The 6,754-nt window shown below is 35.1% G+C and overlaps 1 pseudogene; it reads left to right on the plus strand.

Moving 5' to 3' along the window:
- Positions 1 to 5,483: 5,483 nt before the first annotated feature.
- LOC100473074 lies at positions 5,484 to 6,415 on the plus strand (annotated as a pseudogene).
- The last annotated feature ends 339 nt before the right edge of the window (positions 6,416 to 6,754 follow it).

Here is a 6,754-nt window from a genome sequence, read left to right on the forward strand (position 1 = left end):
ATAAGATACTAGCCAAAAACTTAAATCCACAGAAAGAAATGAAGAGCACCAATAATGGTAAAAATACAAAAGGAAAAAAAAAAACGGCAGTGTAAGTTATGTCTCTTTTTGATTCTTTTCTATCTTATATAAGACAATTGCATTAAGCAATAATGAAATTGCACTGTAAAACTTACTCTACATAAAGATGTAATCTGTAGGACAATAATAGTACCAAGGCAAGATGACGGAACAGAGTAGCTTTGAGCAGTTTTGCATACTATTGAAATTAATTTGGTTTATTGGAATGAGATTGCTAAAAGTTAACATGCTCATTGAAATTCCCTGGGTGACAACTAAGAAAATAACTCTGAAACATATAGTTAGTGAAATAAGAGAATTAAAAGTGAATAATAGAAAAAATATTTACTTTTTAAACTTTTTATTCAAATTCCAGTTTGTTAACAAACAGTGTAATATTAGTTTCAGGTGTACAGCATGGTGACTCCACACTTCCATACAACACCCAGGGCTCATCACAAGCACACTCCTTAACCCCCATCACCTATTTAACCCATCTCCCACCCACATCCCCTCTGGTGACTATCAACTTCTTGCTTTGCCTCTCTTTTTTCCCCCCATGCTTGTTTTGTTTCTTAAATTTGACATATGAGTGAAATCATATCCTGTTTGTCTTTCTCTATTTCGCTTAGCATAATACTCTCTACTTCTATTCATGTCACTGCAAAAGGCAAGATTTCATTCTTCTTAATGGCTGATCATCAGAGAAATACGAATCAAAACTGCAATGAGGTATCACCTGTCACCTTATGTCATTAAAGAATTGCAACTCAAAACAACAGTGAAATGCTACTACACACCTACAAGAATGGCTGAACTTAAAGACTCATCATGCTAAGGGTTGCCATTAATGTGAAGCAACTGGAACAGATAAAGGGAACGTAAAATATTAAAGAAATTTGGAAACGTTTGACAGATCCTTTAAAAGTTAAATGTACACCTAACTTATAAACTAACCAACCATCCCACTTCATCTCGAAGTATATACTCAAGAGAAAGGAAAGTATAATTCTATACAAATCTGTAACACAATTGCTCCTGATAGCTTTATGTGTAATAGCCACAAACTGGAAAGACCCGAGAGATCCATCAACATTGAAATACTGCTCAGAAGTAAGAAGGAATGAACTATTGACACAGATAAAAACAGGTATTATTCTTAAATTTGTGCTCAGTAAAAGAAACCAAACAAAAGGGAGAGAGACAATCTTACATTATTGCATTTATTTAAACTTCGACAAGAAAACAAATGAATCTGTAGTGACAGACAACTTATCCGTGGTTGCATACAAAACGGAGGAATACAGAAAGAGAAGGCACAAGGGAAAACAAAGATGTACAAAAACACTTCTGGGGGTAGTGGCCATGTTCACTCTTAACTCTGTTCATGTTTTTACTGGAGTGTACATATGTCAAAACATACCAAATTGTACAATTTAAATTTGTGCAGTTTATTGTATGTTCAGATTCCTTCAATAAAGCTATGAAGAAAGATAAGAAAAGGAACTAAATAACCTGGTCCTCTTGTCTCCAAGGACACTGGAGCCAAAGCACCTTTGTTAGTCATTTGCTTTTGCCAAATAAAATTACTCCAAAGATTCATTAGTGACTTTTCAGAGTAAATCACCAAGGACCTTTTTTTATTCTTTTGGCAGGTAGAGCAAACTAAGAAAAAAAAAAAAGTCAAGATTGGTATCTGTTCCTGTCCAGAGATATTGAAATACAATGTTTCAAAGGAGGTGAGAGTTTCTGTCACGGCACTGCACTGCTCTGAAGATCATTTTTCCCCCTTTCAAATGTGAAATTGTACAAGTTCATGTTTCTCTGGCCTTTCATGAAAAAGCCAATCCAGTTTGCTGGACAGAGCAACCTGAGTGTTTCCTACAGGTTGAGAGGACCTGCGAGAGTAAATGTGGATGCGTGAGCAAAAATAAAAAGAAGTTCCCAAGAAAACTTCATCAAACCTACCATTTCAACTAAGTGCTTTTAAGAATTACTATATTTAAACAATGTAAAGAAATTTGATTGTCTGGCAAAAAAGTAAGTATGATAAGTTTTGTAACATTAGTAACATTTCCCTTTGTGAAATTTTGGCCATATTTTTCTCTGAGAAAAAGAGATTTCACCTGACTGTATTAAAATCAGATAAATGAATTAAAACTTATATATTTATTTTATAAAGCCTCCAAAAGTATATATGAGATGTTTCAATAGTAAAGAGGTGAACATATAAAGAAGAATCCTAGTGTAAGGAGTATCCAGAAATAGCATCAGCTATACCACCAACCTCAAATTGTAAATAAAAATACCCATTGTGTGTGTGTGTGTGTGTGTGTGTGTGTGTGTGTATTTCTCCCTTCATCACTCAAAAGCCTTGCTGCGGAAACATCACTAATCAGAAATCTTTGTCTCCTTTCAAATATTTATTGAAAGATAACCAGAAATCAACTGGTTATATGTCACTGCCAGATAGTTTATTGATTTCCATCTTAAAATACTGTGTAAAATCTATAAGAAAAAAAATGTTTTGAGCACTGAGTAATGCTCATAATATGCTGAGCTAAGGTTACATGATGATGTATACAGGGCCTGAGAGAAAAAGGGGAAAGGATGAGAGAGAAGTAGGTAGACGGCAGCAGTCATTCTCCTCTGCTTCTGAACTTCATGTTAATGCCCTGCAAATGCCCTGCAAGTGTTCTGGTTTTCAGGCAAACCGTGAGCCTAGGTCAGCATTTCTTTCTGGGGCTGGTGACTATCACCTGTGGATTTAACAGTAGGTAATGGAAAAGCACCAGGTGTGGCTCTTCTCCTACTTCAGTATGAGTAAAATATCCAGAAAGAGCATCAGCTATACCTTCGACCTCAAACTGTAAAATAAAAGCAAAAGCATAACTTTAATGATGAGATTTTTTTTAAATGAAGAATAATTATTTACAAAGAACTAAATTGTAGTTCCAGAGGAATTGCTTTCACTCACTGATGTAAGATTATAAGCACTGAAACACTGATTAAAGTTGAAAACATTCAAGCCCCTACTTTAGTAATTCCTTCTTGATGCCTGAGAAGATTACGGTGGAGCAGCTTTTGACATAAACTCAGCATCAAAAACTCATGATCTCCAGATTTCACCTTGCATTAATGGCTAAGAGCGACGATGGAAAAACAGTATCAATAAAAATATATTTATTTTTTTGAAAAACCAAGGAAGGAAGAGAGGCAGTTATAACTTTAGTCACAATTCTAAAGACCACTTCACAATGTGACTTAATTAATAAAAATTGTCTTCTTTAAGAAAGCCACAAAGTTTTCTAGTTCGTCAGAGAAACAGAAAATAAACAAGCATATTAAGTATCAGAGCAATATAAGTCCAAATATGAAGAAATAGCTTTGTCTGTGTATGCTGGTAAATTTGGGATATATAAACTTATTCAGAAAATATTCTCCAGACATTGACAATATATGTGGAACTGTGCTAGATGTCATTGCTGTCACAGTGAGGAAGACATAATCCCAACATATTCTCCCACTAAACATTAGCATAATGGCACGTTTTGTTATGCAAGCACAGGAGTGGGCCTGCAGGCTAAAATAACCAAACGAATTGCAGAAAACTTGGGAAGTGGTGTTTCAACTGGAATCAATGATAATTAGGTTTACTCAGTTAAGTTGGGGAATATGTGACAAAGTCTGTAAAAGAAGTGTTTACTATAATGCCTGACGCAGAATGCACGTTAATAAATGGAACCCGTTAGTACACAGGAAAAGAGGGGAGGGTGCATACCAAGTGGAAAATCATGAATTCTGTTTTAGCTATGTTGAAATGGTCATGCGTGTGATTTGTACAATTAGATATGCTTGCTCAGAGGTTCAATAAAAAGTAGGTATGTTTGATGGTTAATTCAATATGTTAGTCAGAAAAAATCCATTTCTAAAAACAGAAATGTAGTATTCATTAAGTTATAGATATTATACAAAATTGTAGGAATTGTAAAGAAAACAGTGAGAGTATATAGTCAGAAGTGAAGAGGAATAAATAGGTCCAAGAACTGAAAACAGACAAAAGGATAACAGGAGAAAAAATCACGCACATAACTTTTAAGTTAATTTACTGAAGGATTTCAAAAACATAAATACAAGAAAATTCTGTTTAAAATAAGCTTGCACATTAATGGAGAAATGAAGAAAGTAATCAAGATTGATAGAGAAATTTGGAAGGAAGAGAAACGGGGGGAAGTTTATATGTAGTCTTATGTGTAAGGTTTAGCATTGTTGATGAAAGAAAATGCATTTATCCAAAAATACACAAAGACAAAGAAAAAATCTTATAAAACAAAACCAGAGACTCCACGTTCTGGTCAAGACTCTAGAATCAGTTCAGATTATATATCATATATTATCATTTGGACAAGGACCAAACTGTTAACCAATAGCATAATTTTAATGATGTGGGTTTTGTTTTGTTTTGTTTTGTTTTTTTACTTAGTTCTGAACAGTTAAGAATTTGGGGGAGCCAAATTACATTTTCACTACACATGAAATCATACCACATCAGCAGATAATTTAATCACATCCATACTGTGATTTAAAAAATACGCAAACTGGTGCATCCTCTCTGGAAAACAGTACAGAGGTTCCTCAAAAAGTTAAAAATAGAACTACCCTGTGATCCAGCAATTGCACTAGGTGTCTAACCAAAGGATACAAAATACTGCTTTGAAGGGGCATATGCACTCCAATGTTTATACCGGCATTATCAACAATAGCCAAATCATGGAAAGAGTCCAAATGTCCACCAACTGATGACTGGATAAAGAAGAGTGGTATATACATACAATGGAATATTACTCAGCCATCAAAATAGAACAGAATCTGGCCATTTGTAATGATGGGGATGGAGCCAGAGTGTATCATGCTAAGCGAAATAAGTCAGTCAGAGAAAGACAAATATCATGGGATTTCCCTCATATGTGAAATTTAAGAAACAAAACAGATGAACATAGAGGGAAGAAAAAAAAAGAGAGAGAAAAGCAAACCAAGAAACAGACTCCTAGCTGTAGAGAACAAACTGACGGTTGCTGGAGGGATGTGGTTAGGGGATGGGCTAAATGGGTGATGGGTGTTAAGGAAGGCACTTGCTCTTATGAGCACCGGGTGTTATATGAAAGTGATGAGTCACTAAATCCTACTTCTGAAACTAATATTACACTATTTGTTAACTAACTGGAATTTTAATAAAAACTTGGAACAAAAAATATATATAAAGTAATAAGTTAATATAATATAATATGGAAATATAGTGATGATAGGGCTGATTAAATTAGATTTTGTACATTTTTTCCAAAGATTTTGTACAGTCAATAGAATCTATGCAAAATAATCTCTCTGAATTATCAGGCATGTAGATTGGACAGAAGACATCAGTGATGAGAAACGGTACAATAACAGCATTCATTCTGCTGGGACTGACAGATGACCTTGAGCTGCAAGTTCTGACTTTTATCTTTCTATTTCTCACCTACATGCTGAGTGTAACTGGAAATCTGACCATCATCACACTCACTTTTGTGGATCCCCACCTTAAAACACCCATGTACCTTTTTTTACAAAATTTTTCCTTCTTAGAGATCTCATTCACAACTGCCTGTACTCCCAGGTGCTTGTATAGCATAGCAACAGGTGACAGAGTCATTACTATAATGCTTGTGTCATCCAAGTGTTTTTTACGGACCTCTGTGGAGTATCGGAGTTTTTTCTGTTGGCCGCCGTGTCCTATGACCGCTCCGTGGCCATCTGCAGACCCCTGTTATGTGACCATCATGAGCAGCAGCGTCTGCAGGAGTCATATTTTTTGCTCTTGGTTGGCTGGATTGTTGGTCATAATCTCCCCACTTAGTCTGGGGCTAAATCTGAAATTTTGTGACTTGAATTTTATTGATCACTTTCTCTGTGATGCTTCTCCCCTCCTGAAGATCTCATGTTCAGACACATGGCTCATGGAACAAACTTTTCATCTGTGCTGTGCTGACCCTCATTCTGACCCTTGTGTGTGTAGTTCTATCTTATACTTAACATTATCAAAACAATTTTAGGATTTCCATCTGTCCAGCAAAGAAAAAAGGCCTTTCCCACCTGTTCTTCCTACATGATTGTGGTTTCCATCACCTACGGCACATGCATGTTCATCTATATGAATCCGAGAGCAAAGGAAGAAGTGACCATTAACAAAGTGGTTTCACTACTCATTTCTTCCATTTCACCTACATGAAATCCATTTATTTATACACTGAGAAATAAGCAAGTAAAAAAAACCTTCAGTGACTCAATCGAAAGAACTGTAGCATTCTTAAAGAAGTAAAATAAAATAGCAGTCAATAAATGAAGTTAAATAAAAGGTGAATGGCTGCTAAACATTTCTACTGATGCTTATAATTTTCTTTATTTTTTAACAATCTATATTTCAGTTATATTTCTCAGCTCCTCTTTCAATTTACTCACATTGCACCTTAATCAACTTATTTCTTTCCATGGTTCTTACTCAACTTCTTGTCGAAGACGTCTCAGTAAAGAAAACGAAAGTGTACGTCTCATAAACTCATTTGTAGATAAATATAATGCCATGTAACTAAATCTTATGCTATAATAAAACTGTTCTTTAGTCTCCCATAAAACTAGTAGCATGATACTGCTGATTACT

The sequence above is a fragment of the Ailuropoda melanoleuca genome, chromosome 16 (genome assembly GCF_002007445.2).
Source record: "Ailuropoda melanoleuca isolate Jingjing chromosome 16, ASM200744v2, whole genome shotgun sequence".
Classification (NCBI taxonomy): domain Eukaryota; kingdom Metazoa; phylum Chordata; class Mammalia; order Carnivora; family Ursidae; genus Ailuropoda; species Ailuropoda melanoleuca.